At 45.7% G+C, this 24,862-nt stretch overlaps 1 protein-coding gene across 4 annotated transcripts in view; it reads right to left on the bottom strand.

Annotated features, from left to right (window-relative positions):
- PRDM16 (PR/SET domain 16) overlaps window positions 1-24,862 on the bottom strand; it is a 289,107-nt gene that overhangs the window by 249,591 nt on the left and 14,654 nt on the right. For all 4 annotated transcript variants that reach the window (XM_085509165.1, XM_085509169.1, XM_085509166.1 and 1 more), the window contains exons 2-3: window positions 13,271-13,346; window positions 3,778-3,857 (exon numbers count right to left, since the gene is read on the bottom strand). The gene's annotated coding sequence lies outside the window, so the exon portion shown is untranslated. The remainder of the gene's footprint in view (window positions 1-3,777; window positions 3,858-13,270; window positions 13,347-24,862) is intronic.

Below are 24,862 nucleotides of genomic sequence, written 5' to 3'. Positions count from 1 at the left end.
GAATAACAACAGGCACTTCCAGCAGCAGAAACCTGCCTTGCCAGCCTGCAGCATCAGCAGGACACCTATTCCATGTTCCACTGGTCACTGCTGTAACCAAGGGATGATATCTAACTAACAGCGGTCACTCATTTGCCCTTCGTGTGCCGTCACTCATTTTCTATCCTTGAGCCTACTGACAGTTATTCGAGTTCAAGACAAAAGGCTGTACGAATTGTCAGCCTTCCAATTGATGCGGGCCAGGTGTGCTCATTTATGTGCTACCATCAGCAAAGTGAGAAGGAAACATTTCTGAAGAAACAGCGATGGAGTGGAACCCTTCTGAATTCCTTTCCTAGACAGCCTGCTCTGCTGCTGGAAACTCAGATCCGAGCCTGCTTTTAGCTGCTAACTGCCATATAACATATTATCCTACTTACGGCACACAGTTCCAAACGTCTTGTATCTGGAAGCAACAAGGGAGAAGGCTCCTTTATCAAGTCAATCTCAAATCTCATTATGTTCCTCTACAACAGTTTCCGTAAACATTCAGCAATTTTCAGTGTCTGAGCTGCGCAGCTGAAGAGGTGCATAAACAGGCTCCACTGAAATGTGAAGATGACTGATAATGTACTAACATTGAGACCCCTTGCTGTGATTATTACCCCCTGAGTGCTCCTTACAGAATGTGCCTCTTATCTCACACTGACAACGCTAATAGAATATGCATAGCCCTATTAGCATACAAGATAATAGCACCCTGGAGGGGACAGAGCCATAAAACTTTAAGTAGAAATCAAAACAGAAGGAGGAAGAAAAAGGGAACATTGTCACAAGGAAAAAAAAAAAAGAGAGAGAGAGAGCCCGAGGGCAAATTTTGCAGCAGAAAACACATGTAGTCATAATTCTTGTTCTAGTCACCATGCGAATGGTAATAGTCCTCGGTCCCATGAATACTATCAGTGCCACGTTTGCTGTGAAACATTAATTGAGATAATGTGCCCCTTTCGGATGCAGCAGGGAGTCGTACGTCAAATTGTACCACAACAAAATTATGGCAACATCTGCAAGGAATACACAACAGCAATTGGGGCGCCCTGCACTGGGGAAGCCCAAGTGGGCCTTTGCCTTTGCAGATGGCATCTGCAGGAGCTGCAAGGAGAGCCGGGCAGCTGCTCCCGCAGGCGGCACACGCACATACCTGCAGCTCACTGCTCCTCAGCCACCGCAGCTGAAAACCCTGCAGGTTGGCCGTGTTATCTCTTTGACCCTCCCTCAGTCACTGGATAAAGCCTCGAACAGCTCTTCGAACGCCAAGGCCTTTCTTTAGTCACGTCTGCCCGGTGCATTCACATTTGTTCCATGTAACCGTCCATTGTGGCAGACCTTTCATTGCTCACCCATGGCTGGCAGACAGCCACGCATTCATATGCTTTCCATCTTACAGCAATAGCCAAAGTAAATCTTTCAGTGCTTGGCACAAGAGTGTGAATTCAATAAAAAAGGCTTCAAACAAGTTTGAGATGGCTTGTCTCTAAACAAACGAGGAACAGTGAGCTTTTCTAATGCTCATTGTGGTTCAGTTCCTGCCTGCAGCTAAATGCAGATAACCCCCAGCAGCACTGACAACCCCGTCTGGTACACCAGTCACCTGTCAAGTGGGCACGCCAGTGCCCACACATCCAGCTCAGAGGGCTGGAGAGAAGTGACCTGCTCCTTACCGGGAGCTTCAACAGGGACAATCAAAGGTCCTTGTTGGCTTCTTTGTGAGATGTGAAACGTTGCAACATTAGCACTGAATGCGCAGAGCCCGGGGTAATCGCCCCGCGCTTTTTCCCTTACAGAAAGATGGTGTCAGGAGGTAACAAGCACTGGATCCCTGTGGTGCATTTTGAAGCATCGTGCAAAGTTTTCTGGGATTCTTCATAGCATTCACTGTGGTTTCTATAGAGCTAAACTCTTTGTGAAGTGGCTTTGTGTTGCAAAGTTTTTGCAGCTTGTGGGAGTCTGCTGCACTTCACTTTGGTTGATGGTTTTTTATGCTGCTGGTTTCAGCAATTAGAACACAGTTGGAAAAGACTCCAGTAAAGAAAATCCAGCCATTTTAGAAAGGGAAAGTGGAGAGGAGCTTATAGGAAAGACTCCTGAATGCACCTCTGTAGTGTCTATGTGTTTAAGCAAGCATGAATCCACTGCACCCATCTTATCACAGGGAAAACTGGTCATGTCAGAAACAGGTGTGCTTCTCCGGGGCACTGAGTGGTGGTTCCTATCACTTAACCACAGCTGAGAAGTGCTTGCAGATGTGGGAGTAATATTTTGTGCATTAGGGGATTAGCAACTACCTGCTTTAAATTGCTCTTTGTACGAAAATAATAATAATAATAATCTAAAGATGCTAAAAGCTTGGTGATAAAAGGATTAGGAATATTATAACATGGCAGCAGAAACAGAAAAACAGAAAAGTTTGTGCTTTCTAGAGGAAAGCGAGTTACTCCCATGTCAGCTTTGATCTGTAACTTTTTACTGTATCTCCTTACTTTCATACCTTTCTGCGGTGAGACCCAGCCCCCGTGTTTGGGTCTTGCCACACTCACATACTGAAGCTCACCTCAGTTCTGCACTGCACCCAAACACAGGCTTCTTTCTAAAAGTTTAACCTACAGATGTCAAGGTTTTGCTTGCGAACATTTCCTGGCTAGAACAGTGGAAAATCTCCCAGTAAAAATGTGTTAGTTGTGTATTACTTACGTATTCATCCAGAGAAGAATGGATGCTCAGCACAGCAAGGCTCTGTGCGTACAAGGGAGAAACACAGCGCATGTGTGCACTTCAGAAAGACAGACTGGGAAAGCCAGGAATACCAGGCAGCTCATTTCAACAGCACAGGCAGTCATTTAATGCATAAGTAATTATTCCAGAATAAATAAGTATCTTTTTTCCCTGCGCTAAGGCATAACTTTTATTTAGCTGACATTATCTCCAAGGATCCTTAGCAGCCCAGGACACAGCTAAGTATTACAGTGCAGTCTGGATGCTGTTATGTATTTATTAAGTTGTATCAGGGCCCATTTAGTAGCAGCTCTGCAGTTTATCAAGTAAATATCGAATGCCAAATACAAAAGAGAAGAAAATAGCAACATAAAAAATTTATCTTTGGGGGGAGGAGAGGGAGAAGGAGAGAGAATGGTGCTGATAATGTGATTGTGCCTTCAGCAATAGTGGCTAATATCCTTTTGCAAGGGGCGCGGTGTAAAAATATTCCAGAGCTGGGGGAGGAGAAGCAAAGAGTGGGGAGCAGAGCTGTTGTTTGTTTGTTTTAAAGTGTATTCTGGTTGCAGGCTAGGTCAGCGGGTGGCCAGACTGAGAAAATGAGTCCCCCGGGCTGTAATAATTGTAACTGTCAGGGAAAAAAAGTCAAGGTCTTACATAGCAGTGGTCTGCTCTGACTTCTGACCATGGAGAAATATATATGAAAACTACTGCCTGGGGCACTATGGGAAGAAACCAAGAGGTTTTAACTCCTGGTGGCTTGTGCTTATGAATTGGAAACCTCATTTTGCACCTTGGTGGTTTGTATCTTCATGATTGTTTTCATTTGCAGTACAAATGAAGCTAGAGATCCTCCTCTCCTCGTGCCCGCATCCGTCATGCAATGAACACCTACTACTAAGCCAGCTTTGCATTTCTGAGTACCAAACAGCATGGAGACTGATAACTGATAACTGATCTTTTAACAGTGAATATTCACAAGGACAATTTGAATCTAATTATGTCTGCAGTGTGCTCATTACTCACCAGAGAGCTCCACAGCCGCCTGCAAGGTATTACTCCAGAGCTGCACACAGGTAACTTCACTGACATCACCAGAAATAACCCTAATATAAAAACAATGCAAGAGAGAGGTAAGAAGCTGAAAAAGTTAAACCATGCAAGAACAAATCATGTAGACAGGAGAAAAAAAGAAGCCATAAATTTGTCTTCTTTTTTTTTTTACTTTTTTTTTTTTTAATTAGATTTTGCTTTTAATTACGCAGCCGTGGACTGGCAGTGAAACTGGTCAGACTCTTCATGAATCATCAAACTGATCCTTTATTTAAGAAAGTGTGGGAGCTTTCATGACAAGTTTGCTAACAAACCCGAGCCCAGAGCATTCTGGTTATTCATTATTAAGTGGAATAGAAAATATATATACACGTAGCAAGACCCCAAATAAAGCATACAGACACCAAGCAGCAATTATTCTCTGTTTGATCGTGACAGCAGCATCCAAGGTGTTGCTGGTAAATGAGGATAACTGATGCTGGAAAGTGATTTACTCCTTGGAAGCCACCACAGTAGTGCGCTGGGTAACTTTTATGGGCCCCATCTGCTCTTTCCCCACTTTCCTTACAGCCTGCCTGTGTCTTGTGAAGGAAGTACAGCACACAGAGCGGAGATGGAGAGAGCAGTAAATGTTTGTAGTGAGGGACTGAGTCCTGGAGAGCAGACAGGCATGAGTATGAGGAGAGAACACAGCCGTGGCATTCGTTCCTTTTGGGGTTACACAAACAGCTCCCCTGCTTTGCCTCCCAGTAGCCCCAGATCTCAGTAATTCACACTTCATTGCGTTTTACAGAGAGGCAGCAGAAAGAAGGCGAAGAAAAAGGAGGACACAGATTTCAGAGCCTCAGTAAAGTCCTTTTTTCCCTCTGCAAGGAGCAGTGCTGGGAAGAGCACGGCAGAGACTCAAAGCCCAGCATGAAACGCAGACCAGAACCAGAGCACATTTACACCTTCTTATCCCTCACTAAACTTCATCACGTTATGCTTAGAAGAGTAGAGTTTCCAGAATAGCATCCAGTCTCAGTGTAGAGATTTCAAGCACAGAAAAGCTCCCACTTCCCTTTGGTGGTCACCCCAGCAGCTAAGGACATCCCGTGTTAAGGACTCCTTTGAGTTTGTCTCCTCACCAGCAGTCTGTTTTCCTGCTAATGAGGTCTCAGTGTTCCCTCTCCATGAAGACACCCCAGGTGCTGCAGTGCACAGCGTGGTGATGAGATGAGTGCTAAGCAAAGTGCACCAAAGCACCTGCAGTGCCTCCAGGTTGCTGCTATAAAGGCAGGAGCAGGAGTTGGAGGCTCAGCTCCCATGGGATGCAGGTGATGCTGAGCCCTGCAGAGCCTCTCCTTCACTGATGCTCTCAGCCTTAAACAGGAGCAGGGCTCCCTGTGCCCCCACATCCCCAGAGCACTGCAGTGCCCAGCAGGGTCAGCCTTAGCCCCGTGCCCTGCCAAGCAAATCACTGCTCACACGGTTTTCTATTTTAAGGTGAAGGTGATACGTGTGGAAGATCTCAATGTCACCACAAAGCGGGGAGGGAGGCTGAGAGGAAGAGGAAGGCAGAAACCTTCACAACTAATGTCAATTTTCTGCATCAAATATTTTGATAATTAAACAAAGCTGATCAAGAGAGGAAAACAGCATGTCTCCAGAGCTCCGGAAGCAGAGGCCCATTAAATAGAAGAGTCAGAAAGTGCCAGAGGCGGCAGCCTCAGATTAATGGCACTCCAGTAATAGATTTTCCCAGGCACAGTCACACAGGAGACAACTACTGTGTAGCCAGAGCAGCGAGGAGGCCGTTAAAGCCACAGTAACATTAAATCACCTGGTACCAGGGGCGAGGGATGGATGGGAGAGCATGGGCTGGAAGGAGCAGGGAGCAGCCTGCTTGCAGACAGCAGGACCTCTACAGCAGGGGAAGCAGCAGCTCCGAGGTACCGTACACACACACACAGACTGACAGCAGTGCCAGCAGGGAGACAAATATCTCTTCCCCAGATGCCCAATGCCTAAACACTGCAGTGCTGGGTTCTGGGATCCTGCCCATGTGTCGGCTCAGTCGCTCTTCTTTTCTTAATCAAGTGCTGGCTTTATCTCCAGCAGTTCTCTGTTACTTTCAGGGTGTTAAAAACACCGTTTTGAATTTGTTTAAATGCATCTAAACTTCAGGAAAGGAATAGGAAGGCAGGTAATGGGGTGGGCAGGCAGCCCTGCTTCCTTGTTCTCCCATCGGTTTTATCTCAGCAGTGTTTGAACTGATCCTCCTTGAAATGGCCATCTTGTCTAAATCATTTCTATCCACTTTTATAATACAATAACAACAGAAACAAGGGCTTCTTCCAAGTCAGGCTGGCATGGATTAGAGTCCACTAGGAGAGCACTTTGCTCCCAGCTGGGGTGGATAGAAACCAGATGAAGTGGCTGAAAATCGGAAACAACTTTTTAGACGTACTTGAATCCCGATACGATCACATCACAGGGATGGGTTAAATTTATGATCTTATCTGGGATTTTTGTTTGTAATCAATCCCAGGCCCACTGGCTATCACTCACTACGAGCTTATGATTTCCCTGTGCTAACAAGGAAAAGTTGGGACATCAAACTCTGATATTAGCAGATAGGATCAGAAATGGAAAGCCACACAAAAGAATGCAAGAAGTGACGCCCTAAACCCAAGGACAGCTCTGCAGGATGTGAGCCTCAGCCTCTGTCCATTTTGGCCCATGCTGCACACATGGACTATGGTGTGTGCAGAAAACTCCAGTTTCCAGGCAGAAGGATTTGGGGATAAAAGCTAACAAAACAAATTAAAATGGAATACCCTGAGATCAAAGTACAGCTTCAGCATGGAAGCTCTGTATCTTGACTCATGCACATGCAGCGCGGTATGCACCAAACTGCACCGATTTCCTTGTTTTTTTCCTAGTTATAACATCTACACACAGTAAATGTCCTTACCAGGTGACTTTTCAGTAGCAAAGAATTGGAAGGCACAAGAACAGCATTGCTGTGCACAGCCCTGCAGACAGTGAGGAGTTCCAACTCCACACGGAATTGCCTTCTCATCTTTGCAGGGCTCTGAGCCCAACAGTGTGACAAATCTGTTAATGTTTCAGCAGGCAATCTTACATTTGTACATCCCCTTCAGTCATTTTCCATATGGAATTGGAAGTGGGTGTGTTTGTTTTTTTTATCACAAACAGTCTGTTGATTTATTTATTTATTTTTCAATAGAAACATAAAAACCTCATTCAAAATGGGAAAGTTTCAACCCAGACATTCAGATGGTTTCAGAAATCGGAATTATCGGGCAATCGCTGCGAGTTTGGTAAAGAAAAAGAATTATATCTGGAATAGGTAGGATCAGAGCAGAGGAGGTTAAGCAGTTTGCCTATGATCACTCCAGGTAGGAAGGTGAACTATGAGCCCCAAGCTCCAAAGCCAGTCCTTTCTCATAAATACTTGGATACATTCAGGTGTGCGTTTGGTCCATGAGCTCACAATCAACCCTATGCAAGCAGCAGCCTGCGGTGTAATGAGCCCCCCAAAGCAAACACCGTTGCAGCAGGGAAATGGCTAAGGCCAGGCTCTTTTATTGTGTACAAATCATATCCATAAATCAAGAATGACTCATCTGAAGTTATTGGTGGTGCTGTGCTTTAGAATGAATGGATCAGAATCTGGTCCGCACATTTCACACATTTCTGAGAATCAACTTTTGTAACTGTATCAGTAGCCTGGAATGTCTCCTAATTGGCACCAAATGTGAAACAGCTCATTACCTGGGTAGGCAAATAGCTCTAGAGAGATGTCAGAAACTGAATGTAAAGTACGCATAGGAACATAAAGAGCAAACAAGTTCCATGCACAGATAGGAACTGAGGTGTAACAAGCATTAAATAATAGCTATAAAATTTTATGTATGTACACGAATTCCAATATTACTTCATCCAAATTGATGCTTACATTTAAGGTGTGTGCTGTTCTCCTCTGCGTGATAAAAATATTACTCATAAAATCTGTACTTGCGTTGTACAAATATCTTGCAAATTTGTACCGCTGTACATTGATGGCAAATGATGGAGATTTATGGGCACGTGGAATCTTTCAAACCTATGAGACAGTGAACAGCTTAGAAAGCAGCTGTGGAAATACTCAGCAATACAGGTGTGCACTTTGGGGCTGATGTCCTTCATGCAATCCAATAGAAGATCAAGGTTGAGACCTGTGAAGGAACTTGAGCACAGTGCCCACAAGATGCTGAAAGCCCAGCACCAGGCAACCACCTTCTTTGTTAATCTTCAGAATAGAAAGTGCTTGAGGATCCCAATGTTTATTCAAGCAAATAAAGTTAATAAATCCTGTTAAAATGTTACTTGAGTTTTGCTGCTCTGCTTGAGATTTGTACCCTCCAGTCCCAACGCTGGCTGGGGAAAGGAAGTGCCATTAACTAATGCAGGAAATAAATCCTGCTTTGTCTACAGCAAATGTGGCTCCTGGACATTCCTGCCAACAACAAACCGTGAGTCTGAATGATGCTGCAATGAGAGCAGAGATGTTCCCTTCCTGCTGGCAGAGCACTCAGGGTCAGTAGCAGTGGGATGGCAGAACCCCATGGTGCTGGATGGACACAGCCCATGGGCTGGGATGGAGGAGCTGCATCCCAGCAGAGGGAGGCAATGCTCCAGGTGGTGGGTACCTTCCCTTTGGAGATGGGCAGAGCTGCTGCAAGAGAAATCTGCTCCTGAATTGTCCCTACAATTTAATTTGTTCTTTGTAAAGAACTCTGCCCTGGCACTGCAGGCAGAGCTGTGGTGATTTACAGCACCGGGTGACATTTCAAAAAAGATAATGTGAGTAATGAATTATTTGCTGATCCAAACCAACAATTGGACATACTTACTTTTCATGGATTTAATCTTTGCCAAGGCGTTAGCTAGCAAGCATGAAATATCACTTTTTGAAGGCATTCTGTTGCATTTATGCAGTGTACAATTACATTAGGCAGCTTTATGACACATTGACTCGGTCGAGTGTGATGCAATGTAATACAACCAAAGTAATACGAGCTTTTAAATGCAACATGATGGCAAAAATCCATCTCAGATCTGATCTTTGTTTCATTTCAGATGCCAACTGTCATAATTCACAGGGAGTCAAATCCTTCTGGTTTCGCTCACGTGGGCTCTATCAAAGCCAGAGGGATGTGTCCGTATCGGCAAGGAAGCGGTGTTCACTCAAACTGAACATGCAAACAAATGGCTTGTGCTCAGCAGCACGCATCCCTTACGCTGGAGCCCAGAGAGCTCCAGATTTGCTGCAATTCCTTTTCAAGCAAAGATGCACACAGGAGGCAAAGCTGGCAAATAAGAGCACGGCATCTCTGGATTCTATTTTGCTGGCCAGGAGCTTGGCCCACTGAGTGTCTCTGCTTGCACAGAGGATGCAGCTGTGGACAGGCTGGCTGCTTTAAGGACCCCATCAGCATCCCATGATCAAATGGTGCACAAGAAGAGGTACCCAAACCTTGAGAACAAGTAACACACGATAACATATTTCAGTGATTTCCTATGAGCAGAGCCCTGTGCTCTGAATGGCAGCAGTCACAGCAGGCAGACACGGGGCAGGGTTAGGGTTGGATCCTTGCACTGCTGCTGTGCTGTTTCCCTGCATGAAGCACTTCAGTCTGTTCCTGCACGGCCAGGATCGGACAGTAGACAGCAACGTGTCCATTCCAATTTCGGTTCTGATCCCGGGATATTTCTAACTCTCTCCATATCCTTGATAGATAATGGTTTAATAAGCGATCTGTTTTTTATTTAAAGGGTCGGTAGTAAAACCCAGATCACATTTCTCACTTGGTGGGTTAAAAAACCGCTTACGCTCATTTCTGCAATGTAAAACGACACTATATCAAATCAAACATTTCCAGATGTGGCCAGCTTGTGTATGTAAGTGCAAGAGCAGCGAGCGTTTATGGACAAGCTTCCCAGGTTTTTTTAATAGGATTGGAACCCCACCTACTGGCAAAGGCTGTAATAGGGATGTCAGGACAAGAACACATACAGGGTTCATTCCTGGACTGGAACGACAAACCTGCAGAGGGGTTCCTAAACATCTGCTCTCACTTCCATGCAAGCCAAGTGCCACTGAAGCCACTATGGGCAACTCAGTGCTCAGATCTTGTAAAATCCTAAGGGCTCCAAATGTTGATTGCACAGACAGGCACGAGGGAAATCATGGAGAGACTTAAGAGCTGAGTGATGCTTCCAGCACAGATTGTGATGAAAAAGTGTCAACTTGAGTAAAGTGATTTTGCTCTTAATTTTGATACTTGAGATCAGATCAGCCATACACAGCCTTTATTTAGATAGCAGTCCTACAAGTCTGAGGTATCACACTCCTGTAATGCACAGTGAAGATGTTGTGATGCCACAACACTTCTTATGGGAAATGAAAAATCAAGACAGAATGGATAAATAATCCAGATCCCTGCACCTGAATCAGACAAGCCTGAAAATTTTCTTGTATTTCATCTAAAATTCACTGAAATAAAAATCCCAACACTTTCCATGTTACAACTTTCATTTAGAAATGAAAATTAAAAAATGCCATCTTGGAGACCACTTGTACAACATCACGATTTAAGATTAATAAACATTTAAATATAGCCCTTAAATTCCCATTGCAAAACACAAGACAGCATCCAGCCCTGAAACATGCTGCACGGTGGGACTGGCTCCCTGACACTCCTTTCTTTTGCTCTTACCCATCATGCAGCAGAGAGTCCAGCCAATGTCTACATGGCAATGACACAGAAGGAAAAAGTCCAGATGCTGCCTGACAAAGAGGAGAGAGATTGGGCTATTTGCAGTATCTGGCATAAGCACCAGGCATGTCCAAATACGAAGAAAAAAAAAGTCTCTATCTTGGGCCAAAGTTCTAAGAAGAAAAAAAAAAGAAAAAGAGGTTTTCAGGATGTGAGTCAGAAAGTCCTGGAAGGGTTTGCCTTGACGGAGTAATGATAACGGAAGGATAAGTGAAAGCATGGAGCTAGCTGGTGAGATAAGGCTGAGGTGGACACATATGCTTCCTGCCCATGAGAAGGCAAACAAGGCAAACCAAGTCTGAACGTGGCAGCTTCCAAGAGCTTCCTCTGGGTATGGAGCAGCTCACTCCTAAGAAGTGCAGCCCTCGCACTCTTGGGCACTGGCATGAAACAGCAAAAGGAGGACAGGATCCACCTGGCCAGGAGGACTGTGACCATACCTGCTGCAGGCACTGCCAGCGGCTGCCAGCCCTCCTCTGCCACCTCCAGGGAGCCCAGCAGCTGCACCGAGGGGCTTCCAAATCAAAAGCAGTTCGCATCAGCACTGGGTTTGCTTGCTCTGCTATCTTCTGTGATCAAAGAATTGAAACAGCTGCATGTCTCAGCTCGCTGGCAATAAAACCTGCAGTTGATTGGCTTTGTCCTAAGCCCACAGCTACAAGGAAAGTGCAACCACAGATTTGATGAGAAAAGAGAAGGCGAACACACAAGCTGCATTTAGCCACATTCTGCATCTTCCTAACCTGCAGTCTCTTAAGTGCCACTTACCCAATTAATCCAAGCTCTTCTACTTTATAAGCAAAGCTGTAACATATTTAAACAGCTTAGAAACTGCCCACCAAGCCATGCTCCCTATCTTATTCATCAGCTGCAGGACTGACTGTGCATTAACTAGGAAAGCCCATGGCTTGATTAACACTTCCCCTGCCACTGCTCTGCTGCTGTCGATTTCTGCTGAAATTCTGCTAAGGTTGACGTTTCCCAGCTTTTTTAGTGGAGTGGATCTCATCTCAGTAGGGACTGTCCTTTGGACCAGCTCCTAGAACATCCCTGCAGCAGCTATAGTAACTATTTTTATAGGCGAGTTTTATTAGGAAAGTATTTTAAATGGCCTTTGAATGCAATTTAGCAGCTGGAAATAAGGCAGGATGCCAGCACCATGTGATCAGACAATTCGTGGAGCACCAACAAGTGCTACCAGAGATCTCTGGTGCTCTATGGACCGTGCATGATAGAAGACACTGGGGATGTTCAGTGAGCCAGGAGGTGCCCTGACACTGCAAATGCCCGAAAGGCTGAGCTATGCTGCTCCTGGAACCCTTACTAGAAAAGCCCCTATTTTCAGAGTCCTAAATCACATGCTTGGAGCTAAAATGGCTGCAGAAATGGTGGGCTTTGTTACACAGTGGATATCAGTTCAGAATAAACACGTGTGAGGACAGAAGCAGGACCAAGTGTGCTTCTGTGCCCACCAGTGCAAGAGGAGTGTGAGTTACGTGCTTATGGGGTTGGTTCTGGCCAAATGATATGGGATATCATTTGTTTTATTGAATGTTTTTCATGTTTTCTGTACAGCAAATATCCTCCCCAAGAACTGCAACAGAGCTCTGCAACAAAAGCTTGATGGACAGACTGGGGAACTGAAGGTCCCTTCCAACCCAAGCCATTCTATGACCTGTGCTGGGAACCTGAGATATAAGAGCTCTGTGGTGCAGCCTGCAGGCTCCAGCCCTGTGACATGTGGCTCCATGTGGAAAATGGGATCCATCATCTGAGGAGCCGAAGAAGACGCCTCCACCAAATGTTTCGAAAGTCCCCAGAAGACAGAACTGCCCACAGACAAAAGGCTGCCACAGGCTCCTTACACTACAGGGAAACGTTTCTCAAGGGATGCAGAGCTCTCGTGCTCCCAGTGGAGCACAGGTGTGGATTGTGAAAGTGCTGAGCACACATCAGGCCTCGCTGCTGAGGCCAGACTCTTCGGAGTGGCCAAGGCAAGAAACCAGACTGGCATAGTTGTAATCAATCACAGGTCTAAGAAAGTAAAAACAAAGCTTGAAATAGCTGAGGACCCAGTTCTAATCCCAAGCAACACTGGCGCAGCCACATGCAGAGTTATGTGGTTTAAACTCATGCAGATGAGAGTGGAAACTGGCCTCCAGTTCAAGTGCATGCTGAGGGAAAAGACAGCTTTCCTTTTAGACATGACTCCAATTGTACAGTCTGAGATTCAATTAAGCTTTGCTTTCCTGACATCTCCTTCCAAATAAAGGCTCAGTCTTTGTGCTAAGCATTTTTAAAAATAAAATAAAACAAAATCATACATTTGGCAGAACCTGGACATTCCAGCTACTAAATTGTACTGTACTTTATGCAAAATTTCAATGCATTAAGGAGAAGGGGGAGGGCAGCCTCTTTGACCAGTGTCCAACTGTTTAGAACTGTTAAATATGAGTTTTTGCCCATGTTTACATGTGGAATGGAACACAGCCATTCAACCACAAAATGTTCCCAAAGCAAACATCCAAAACCTGGCTGCTGGCAAGGTATATTGACAGGATCGCCTGAAACCAGTCATTCACAGAATGCCAAAACAACAGATTACCATTGGTAAAAAATACACAAGGTTATTTTCTTACGTTCTGGGAAGAGGCCATCGCAAGTGACAGGAAACAGCGACTGGCAAGGCCGAGTGTAGGCTCAGGGCTTTTTCATCTGGAGGGAGAAAAAAGATCGGTGTTATTTCAGATCTGCAGAAAAGCATGCGAGTAACACAATAAAGCTCGCACATGTTGCCAATAGCACATATGGGCAACTCGAATTAGAGCATGTATATTCTGCTAAGTCAGGACTTGCAGCATGATAAATAAAGCAAAGGAAAAGATGGACAATGCAGCCAAAGTGGGACACAGCAGCTCTGGATGTGTCAGAGGGGAAGGTGAGATCAGGAGGTGACCTGTGCCCCTTCACACAGAGCCCATGCATTGTCCTAACCCGGCAGGGGAGGCTGAACCAAGAGGTTGCTCCCAGCTCTTTCCCAGCAGAGCTCAGGGTCCCTGCGATGCCAGGACCATGATGGACGATCATGATACGCATCCAAGAGCTGGGCCATCCACTGAGCCTCCAAAGAACAAGGGAGTCAAGGACCCAGATCCCTTTGCCAACCCTTGGGTTGGTTCTTGTGCTTGCCATGCCTGCTTTTAAAACCAATTGCATTTAGACCCTCACAATCCCCGTGCAACTGCAGCCCTCCAGCTTCACAAAGGGCACAGCCGCACTGTGCCTGCTGCCTTCCCTTCCTGCCCAGCATCTTTCCCATCACTGAGAGTGACTCCCTGACCAACCAACAAATAGAAATGTTTTGCCACAATGTTTTCTTTTCTCCTCCATGTTCACACCTCCCCACCAGCTGAGTGATCCCTGTACGCACAGATTCCTGTTATTATTCCTCCTGTGCATCGACACCTTGTTGCATGAGCCGCGTTGATCGATTGCAGGTGCCCCTCTCTATGAAACTGGCCAACGACCCACTCACAAATCTGCTGCGCTTGTTAATATTAAAATCATATGGCCAATACCCTCCTAAATTGGTTCAGGCTTGAGGTACTGCTGCTTCCCAGTAGGAACAGGGCTGCATCAGGCTTTCTGCAGGCCCCACTATTTATGGTAAACACTCTGCTTTGTTGAAATAACTTAAAATTTTGAGATAAACCTATTCTAGCAAAGGAAATGTTAAAGTGCCACCACCAGCTCTGCTTCAGAATACTAACATGAGCCGCAGTGCAGCTGCACCATGAGGTACTCACTGCACAGGGCTGCTGGAGACAGAGGGACCACGTGTGCTCTGCTTTGATCAGGAGAGAGAGGGAAACTCTGCAGCAACTCTTGCTCAGAAATGTTGGGCTGGATTCCCATATGGACTGCCCATAGTAGGAGCAGAGCTGCTTTTCACCTTCCCGCACCATTTACCTCAATCTGCAGCATTTGTTTGCAGGTCCCAGGACCATCTCCAGGGAGTCCAGCCACCACCAAAATAAAATCAAAGCCCCTTCGTGGCTTTCAAACATGAGGCGTTACCCCAAATGCTTATGATGTGTGTGTGCTGCCTCCATACCTTGTTGTCTGAAAAATATTTTAACAGGTGGATGGGCAATGATACCTAAATGGCAACTCAACTGATAAGTACTTCAGTAGGTAAGTGCCAGGCTGTGTGCCATTGCTAGCAGTGAGATGGAAGCTAACAGAGCAGTGGGCAGCAGCACAGGGCCTGTGCAGTGCCAGAGCAGAGGAATTTGCCTGTGTGCTGAGAACACATGAGAGCTGCTATCAAAGTCGTGATAGAAATGCACGAATCTTCCAGCAGGATTTTCCCAGAACGACTGCATGCTCCCGCCTAGCACTGCTTGGGAAGGCCACCCCAGGAGCTGCTGGTTTAAGGTAGTTGAAGAGGGATTAGCCTCCATGAAAGACTCAGGAATACTTTTTCTCAGTGAAAGTTTACAATAATATTTTAAAGACTCTCAACCAACACCCATACTTAAGCTTTGAAAACAGATAATGCATTTTTAATGGGATTGCACATCTGACAAGGAATTTGACTAATTCCTCTGATAGCAGACAGCTTCCTCCCCATAATTCATCTCAAAAGGATCAAAAACCAAAACACTCTCTGCCATCTCAGTAACGGCCCCCCCTGCCCAGTGCCTGGAGAGGCTCAGCTTGGCTCCATGGTGCGGAGCAGGGCAGGTCCACAACCCTACAGCCCTTCTGCCACAGGAAGGGATGGAGTGAGGATGAAGAGGCCGAAGGCTTCAAGCCAGGGGCTGAGCTGCTGACTCTGAACCCCAGGTCTCACAGGTTAATTTGCAACTTGGATCTATCTGTGGCCACCAATGTCTTCAAAGTTATTCGAGTGAGATACTTCTCTGCTCTGGTGCACTAGAAGTTGTGAAACACTGCGAGCTGTTTGAATCTGAGGTGTTTGAAAAGGAAAAGCATGAGGATTTTCATTAGCTTTTTTTATTACTTGCCCTAATGAGGATTTCCTGCTCATAATCATATACTTTGCCGTGGATTAATGCCCTGCTCTGAAGGAGGACACAAGTCAGTGCTCTTCAGAACCGCTTGGCTGTGCCTTTAAAACTATTCCCAGTATAATCCTTTATAGACGATCCACAGCATAAAACCTAGCAAAGTCTGTCAAGGCATTTTTAGCATTTGTTTTGTTAAAAAGAAAAAAAATAAAAACAAGAAAGAAACCCTGAGGTATTAGGGTGCACTAATCTTTAAAAAGGTTAATTTATTCATAGAGATTTTGACAGAGATGTATGGCCAGGCTGGAGTCCCAGGCACCTCTTCCCAAGGGGAGCTGCCAGTGCAAAGACGGCTTCCCTGATATTCAGGGAGGGCTCCAGGATGGGCCCAGGCAGCACCACCCAGCAGGTTCTGGGCATCCCAGGCACTTCTGCTTCTCTGAGCAGCCCTGGAGCTGCCTCTGCTCCCAGCACAGCCTTCTGCACACTGCAGACCTGTGCAAAGTGCGGGCAGTGAAGCAGCACACTGCCATGGAACCCAGTGAGTAACAGACCCAATACTGCAAGGAAACTGGGAGTGTGTGGCTGAACTTCTCAGCAATGTGCTGACTGCTGACAGCAGGGGTGGGATGGGATGGGATGGGATGGGATGGGATGGGATGGGATGGGATGGGATGGGATGGGATGGGATGGGATGGGATGGGATGGGATGGGATGGGATGGCATGGCATGGAATGGGATGAGATGAGATGGCATGGCATGACATGGGCAGCATATGGTGCTGTCTCAATGAAAGCTTTCAGACACATCTCTCCAGGCAGACTGTGCTTCTGCTGAGTTTTACACAATAGCATCATCTCAAATTCTTGTTCTCAGGCAAAGTTCAGTGAGACTTCATGTAATACTTTGGATATTCTAAGCTAATTGATGCTCCAACAAGAGATGCTGTGGTAAATAAACTGTATCCCTGAAATAAAACACACTGGAAAAAGTGGACCATAGTTTGTAATATTTGATCACGCTCTATTTTTTCCACTGGGAACAGAGTTTGATCCGTAACTGCACACAGACCACTTGCAGATTAAAATTGTCCTTAGTCCTTGCAGAGCCTCCAGACCCTGCAGAGGCCTCTGGGGCCTCCAGCTGTCAGGATACTGTAGGAACTCAGCCTGATAACTGATTTGGTTGCTTCTTTTTAATTTGCTTGGGGTCTGTGCAATTAAAACTAAAGTTTCCACAGGGTGCAGAAGGATAGAGCTAATTTGTGAGTGCCCTCTCGTTTCAGCAGCAATTGCTCAATGTCAGGAATACCTGCACTGTTTTGTTCCAGCTCTTTCCCAAAAGAGGAACGTATTCCTACTGATGCAGATGGACCTGGGATGACCTGCAGCCAGCCTTGCTCAGCCTCCTGTATCTCACCTGTATCTCACCTGCACCTCTGGCACTGCAGAGGACAAGGGACAGGCTCAGTCAGTGTGAGCCAAAAGCAATAATGCTCCGCTGACCAGAGCTAGTTAACTGCTAGTTTAGATTATTAACCTCTCGTGTGTAATGAGAGTCCTGAGGCTGCTTAAGCCACAAGACCGAATTTCTCCTAACCACAAACATGGAATCCTCATTAATATGAATCTGAGACACTTTCCCAGGAAGAAATAATTTGCAGAATGTAGAATCCACCCAGAAGCAAAGGATGCTGGATTTAGAGCTATGCCTGAAACTTGGGCAGTTCAGTTTAATTCGTCCCCAAGGAGAGGGAGGAAGGTCTGCAATGAGAAATTGATTTTTACTTTTAATTGCCAGGTGTCACCAGGCCTTAAAGAGAAAGTTTTCTGATGATTTCCCCAATGCCTCCAAATACTTGTAATTATTTTCTAGGGAATTTTACTTGAAAAATGATCTATTTCTAACTGAATTTAAGCCTGTGTTATGCAAACAGTAAACCAGCTTGTTTGAAAGTAATCTTTACCCAAGGGCTAGCAGAGGAATAAAAATAAATAAAGCATGAGAGGTTTTCACAAAACCACAGACACCAGCAGGCTTTCCAGGTCCGAAGGAAGAAAATCTCATTCTGTGGACTCCCCTTCGTATCTGTGTAACTTGTGTTTTCTAAGATGTGCTTCAATTGATATTTGGATTGAGTTACCCAACCAGCAGCACCTGCTGCCTCTGCAGCGGAATGCAGCCTTATCCAGCAGCATGCAGCAACTGGCTGGGGGCAGAGAGCTCAATTACTGCATGCATCTGAAGAGAAGGTAAAGGTTTAGCAACGTGGCAATCCATTTTCAACTAAATGGTTGATTTTAATGCTGATTGACCCTAAGCCAACATGCTGAGGTTCCCTACATGGCCACAAGCAACATGGTGTCCCCAATGGCAGGGTGATGCTTTGCCTGCAGAGCAGCTGCCTGCTCCCATACCGTCCTGCAGCCAAGCCCCGGACACAGCCCTGTGTGTGATCTGTGCAGCAGCAGCTCCCCTCCAAGGGACTTCTGACCTGACGGGCTTTGAAGTAGAAGCGAGCCGCTCTCCCAGGTGGGATTATGCTGTAACAGAAACAGGGGGTGGCTTTCCCAATTGTTCTGCCTGCTCCTTGAAACACGAATCCCGTCCTTTATCCTCAAAGAGCAGCAGTGCTGGCTGAAACCTGAAGACTGCAGGAAGGTGGAGGCATTTCTCTGAAGTACGACGGGAAGGACCTTAACCTTGTAGTGCCAAGATAACACCCTGTGGGAAAGTGTGCTTCAGAAACTCACATCCTCTGATAGCAACAGCAGAACTGCTTCAGAATCGATGTCCTGCAAAGCATCAGCGCGTAACGCGCCATCCCCAGTGTCTGAGCTACTATGCTGGCAGGAGCTCCCCGTAATGACAATCGCATCCCCCCTGCACACTGGTTTGCATTACAGAAAACATGGTCCAACAGAAAGCCAATTTCTCTGTGCTGCAATTGGGTTTGGACTAATTCCAAGCAGTCACTATCTAACAATCTCTTTCCAGGAGTTCCCACTCACTTCTCCTGTATCAATCTATTTTTATGTTGGTATCTTGTTTTAATCTTTCCTTTCACATGGATGTGAGTGCAATACCAAGAGCAGATGTGGCTCATTTCTGTGTACAAGTCTCAGTCGTAATACATTTAAAGAGCTTTCTCAGGTGTGTTTGTTTGGCTTCTGTAACGTGTGGACAATGTTTTTCATTAGATTTATTTCTGGCAGGTTTAGTTGAAATCAGAAGGTTCAATTGGGCAGGTTTTTCTCTCCCACTCCAATTTAAACCCATTTTGCAGCTTGGGATATTACCAATGATTTCACTATTGCTTGGCTCAAGGGTGGATGTCCCACATGTCAGACATTGGGCACGGCCGGGGCAGCCCTACCAGCTCACAGCTGAACCAGGAGGCACAGGGCAGCTCCTGCCATGCACACCACGCCTGTTCTGTGCACACACAGCAAATGTTATTCTGCAGCCTGTCGATAAGGAGTATTCCACCAGCATGAAATTCCCCTCAAACCACACACTGTGCAGGAGTGAATTTAAACAAGAACTCGCAACACAATGGCAAGTAATAATGGACTACACAGGTTTCATTCCTGATGGTCATCGCCAGCTCAAGTGACAAATAAATTCCACAGGCTTCCACCTCTTCCTGAAATACAAGAGCTTGTGGGATCAGTGAGGATCAAGACGAGCCATCGAGCGCTGCCAAAGCATCTCAGCAATGGGAGCTGCTCAGCTTTCCTCTGTCTGTGGGCCACAAAGGGCCGTCACACTCACAGCCACTTATCTCACTCACACTGCTGCAGGATTTTTAATGTTGTGCTACAATTGTCATTTTGGTGTAAGTGAACCTCCTGCAGTGGAACCATCTCAGACTTTCCCCAACAAATGTACTTCACATTTTCATTTAAAATAAATAGGTTTTCATGAGCAAGGTGTACAATCACCCCAGTGCAGTTTAGGAACTTTGCACGGCTTAATATCCAAATAATGATGAGTGTGACAACCCCCTCTGACCATGCAGATATTAGAAGGTCAACTGCAGCCTGACAAAGACCTTCGTGGCTCCAATACCTCCTTGTGACCTTTGTTTCTCTCTGGGTATGCAGTGATGCTCAAAGCTCATTTTGGTGTGCGCATCTGGGTAACAATTCTTATAGTTGTACCATTTTTGCTAGGTTTTCTGGGTTTTTTTTGACATTTTACACAGGACAGATGTTATCACCAAGGCTGCTCTTGTAAACTAGATATGGAGATGGCTTGGATTGAGTTACCTTGGTAAAATAGTTTAAAATAAATAGAAGGATGGTTGGTCTGTCTCGGATGAATTAGCTTGATTGGAACTGTCAGGTTAAAAAGGCCTACGTAAACAGTTGTGTATCTGCCCTTAATGGAATTAAGCACCCAGGACAAGCAGTAAGGACACCCAGAATGAAAGCCCAGATGAAGGAATTCATCCCTGCACAGATGTGGGTGATGTGTGTGTAAGCATCTCCTAACCCTCAGTCTGAAGAGGGCCTGCTGGAGACCAGAGGTTCAATTCCCAGCAGCCACTAGAAGTCATAAGGTTGTGCTAGATCCTTTTTCATTCTAACAAATAATTCCATGGTAATATAAAGGTGGAGTTGAGGATGTCTGGAGATGAGAAAGGTCACCTCTGCTTCCTGGAGCTTCTGAGCTCCCTGCAGGGGAAGGACAGGACATCGCTCCAAATCTGTGCTTTAAATTGCTTAAGTGCTGCAGGACCTTCTTTTACATTTGCCACTTCGAGCTGCTCAGACTGTCATTTTCATCCAAAAACACCATCTGAACAGCTCATCTTTGGTTTGGGCTCGTTTGTACACAGATAAAGAAAGGCATTATGTACCTTGCTAAGTATCACCTATGGCCAACACAGTCCCAAACATCCAGGAGGTTTAAATTCCAGCTTTCCAGAAATCACTGGATGCTGTGAGGCCTTCCCAGCTAACAGCAATGAATAAAGCACAGAAACAGAGGTACCTACACAAAGAATTTGGCCCATAGCAAACATACGTTATTGTAAAATTGTCCAGAAAATAGATGCTGTTCAGACCAGAAATTACCTTAAATGACTGTTGAGTTGACTGGGTTACAATATTTTAAGGATCATAAAAATAAATATAGTTGTCCAAACAGAGAGATGCAGTGTGTTGCCAAGTAAAACAGCCCGCACGAAGGGGTGCTCGCCCCGCGCAGCGCTGGGCTGCCTGTAAACTCCAAGCACGGGGATGAAGTGACTCTTTGTTCAGTCTGTGTGTTTAAAAATTGACGAGTGCTCCGTGGTATCAATCATGCCTGTCAGACAGCACAAGTGCAGATCTGTTACACTTAAAGGGTTGTCAAACGAGACATGATTTAATTTGTCATTTTTTTCTCTCTCTCTCTTAGTGCGGCATGCACGTGCTCTTCATTACTCTTCATCATCGGGGAAAATGAATACATTTTTTGTATAATTTTTTTTTCCTCGGGAGGGTGGAGGGATGGTTGTTTACCAATGACCCAGCACTTGTGAAGAGATCATAAGCAGCTGTTCCCTACATGCCCTCACGATCGGAGAATTTAACGAAGCTGCGGGAGGGGTGGGATGGGAGCAGGGTGCTCAATGGACAAAGGCCTTGCAATGCACGGCCCTGCAGCCTGCAGGCACTGCCCTGGGCCTCCGCAAAGCTTCCCCCCCCATCAAACTCATGTGAAAGAGACTTGCTCCTGGGATCTTCCCGTTGTTCAGGGGAACAGAACCCACGGCAATGTTGACAATTTAGGACTGCAAGATGGAACTCAAAAACCTCCATCCAGCTGCATTCTTCAATTCATATTGCATACATCGCAAAAGCTGGATTGAAGAACGTGAACCTTCCCCTGTGGACAATAATGGACATTGAACCCACACAAGGTGAACAGCAGCAGTCCCAAACAATCCACCTTTAACACAAGCCCCAAAGCAGCCTCAGTGCCCAGCAATGAGCTGATTCCCAAGAACTGCTGCTCAAAGGGAGCAGGAAAACACCAGCACACTGCCAACATCTGCACACCCCACAACAGCAGGGAATTTAATGAATTATCACAGAGCCTTAGAGAAGGTCAGAAACCAAACATAAGGGCAAACCGCTCAGCTGCAGCTCTATGTTCAGCCCAAACAACACCATTCCAGGCAGCTCATCTACAGGAGGCCAGGAATATCCCCGTCCTTGGAGATGTTCAAAGCCACATTGGATGGGCTCTGGGCAGCCTGATCTAGTGCCCAATTTAGCAGCTGGCAACCCTGGCCCAGCAGAGGGCTTGGAACTGGATGATCTTTGAGATTCCTTCCACCCAAAGCCATTCTGCGGTTCTATGAACATGAACAGCTAAACAGAGCTGATGCCTCTGGAGCAGCCAGCAGCAGGAGGGAACCAGGGGGACAGCAGGCCCTAAGCACATGCTTGATGGCTTTTCTGAACTGTGTCCCAAATGCTGCTTTACCTATTAATGTGAATAGCCCTATTGAATTCGGTTGGGCAGCCCATGGGAATATAGATAGAAAACCTTGGCTCTACTTCGGTAAACTAAATTTCAAGAACAGTCTGAGTATACCATAACAAAGACCCTAAAGCCAGCGAGGACCATGAAAGGAGCTCATTTCATTACTAAATCAATTTATAAGTATAAACATGGAGTTATCTGACTAAAATATGGGTTTTCCCTATTTGAAATACTGCACCTCCAACTTACTTGATGTCACCAATAGGCACCCCTTAAGGAAGCAGGCAGCATGCTGCCTTTGGATACCCAACCATAAATCAAGAGATTTCCTGAAGTCTGCCTGGAATAGTGGAGAGTAGCCAAAATTACATGAAGTGCTATTTGTGTGCTATTAGTTGTGGGGTGTGTGGGGGGAGTGTGGGAAGGAAAAAGGGGGAAGAAGGAAAACCACTTTCTTAATAGTTCCTACGATATTTGGAAAACATTCATTCATTGCATCCATTTATCAGGCTTCCATGTAATAACTCCGGGTCAAAAAAAAAACCCAACCCTGAAGGGGTGGCAGGGAGAGGAAATCGGGGATACTGGGTTTTGACTGGGAAAAATTGGACTGTTGTCAATGTTTCCATTTAAAAGAAATATCATAATTACAAAGCGATGTTTGTGTCTAGGTGCCACACAGTGGTAGCAGATGAGGTCAATTTGTTCTGCTCAGCAGTTTCACATCTGAACAACAGCTCAGTCTTAGAACTTTTAAGGCTGTGTATTCAGACAGTGCAGCACTCCCACATATCCAATGCAATGACCCCAAAAGCTGGAAGAGCCTGGCTGAGGGAAGGACCAGGTCCTACAGCAATGCCCTGAACCTCATATCACTCAGAGCTGCTTTGTGCACTATGCAGGGCTGTGATGCTGCAATGTATGGCAATTATACGTTGTGTCAAAGATGGGATCATAGGAGGGAATACATCACCATCACTGCACACATGAGCTGGGCTCCTCCTGGCCGGAGCTCCAAAGCCATTCCCTGCTTTCACTGGTGACCAAAACATCACAGAGTCACCTAGTGGCCAAGGGAGATCCTACAGGGGAGAGCTTCCATTTCCTAACATGAAAAATGGAAAGGTAGCGAGCAATTAGCTCCCGGTATCTGATTTCATTGTGAATTTGAAAAATGCAACAGGAATCAAGAAACCGAAATGAAATGAAATAAGGTGCCCATGTGAAGCCAAAGCCCGAGGATGGGAGTGAGCTGCTATTAGAGCATTTGAGCTGTCAGGAGTGACCTCCCCTGCTGAGCACTGATCCCAGCTGACATGCAAAAATCTGGTGTCAACTGTCATCTGCACGGAAGACAGATCTCACTGCAGCGAGATCACAAATCCTTCCTCTCATTCTTTAGCAGATCACATCCATGGTTGTCTTTTGATGTTTCTAGCTGGGAGAACACTTCTATGAAACAAAACAATACAAAAAACCTCTTTGGGAATCCCTGTTGGTGCAATGTTTTTGATTAGTGCTAATGTTTTTCTGGCCGGCTGTGAAAATGCATTTAACTATAATTGAGTAGGCATTGTAATTCCAAAGCTTTATGAAACAAAAATCCACAGAGTGACAATCTGATACAGAAATCTGGCAAAAGATGATGTATCTTGCTCCTCAGAGACAAGCTTAATGGAATAAAAATATTGATCTAATATAGAAAAATTGGATATATGTTTTCCTATAGCTTCCACTATTATCAAGGGGGCAAGGGAGAAAATTCTTAACACGAAAACCCATTCATATTTGGAATAGTTTCCTCTTAAAGGAAATGGTGTAATTGTAATGTCAGTGCTCACTGTGCTGCAAACCAGACAAGGCACCGAGGAGTGCAGTACAGAGAGGAGAGGTGCAGGGTGACGGCACGGCCCCATCTTCCCCACTGCTGACTTGTATGATTCCACTATTCCTCATTTCACTCCAACTGGAAGCAGAGGAGAGGGAGGCAGGAGGAGGAAAGCAATTCCTTTCTCCCACTAGAACCAGTTCTTCTATGCTTTATTCTCTCGGCCAGAGATGGACTGAAATACCTTGCAGGCCATGTCCTGAAGAGCTCTTCATTGCAGTGGCCAGAAGGAAATCACGCGTCATCTCCACTCAACCCCAGAGCTGGAAAAAGCAAACCCTGCTTGACTCCCATACAGTGCATTTCTGAGAGTACTTGTAATTAATGCTCTAAATTGGACTTTCTTGCAGGAAAAACAAATCTGTCGATGGAACAGACTTTTTAATTTGTGAAACAAGGCGCTCAGCTGTGCAGCAGGGATGGTGACACCACCAATTTGGCTCTGCTGGCTGATGCTGACCTGAGCAGGGCTGCAGGATGGAGCAGCATCAGGACCTGACCAGCCCTCCTGCCTCCTCTACCCTTGCAGGGCTCTGTGCATGGTCTCTCCCTCTTTGCATTTTGAAAGGGGGGGAAAAAAAGAGACCGAAAAAAAGACCAACCCAAAAGAACACTGCGGATAAAGAAAAAATCACAGCATCGAATCAATTAATGCGAGTTCTTCCTAACTTCCATGCAAGCTTTGCCTTCAATTAGCATGATCTCACTGAACCCTCTTGTGTAGGCCTGGAGCAAAAGCAATGGAAACTTTCTCCCTTCTTGTTTTAATCTTTCACCAAGTCCTGACTTTCGCCTCCAGCCCGTCTAATTGAAACTAATCTTCGCGGGCG

Source organism: Coturnix japonica, chromosome 9, assembly GCF_054131305.1.
Source record: "Coturnix japonica strain WE chromosome 9, WE-NBRP24, whole genome shotgun sequence".
In the NCBI taxonomy this organism is placed as follows: Eukaryota; Metazoa; Chordata; class Aves; order Galliformes; family Phasianidae; genus Coturnix; species Coturnix japonica.
This window is presented reverse-complemented; position numbering and strand designations above follow the sequence as displayed.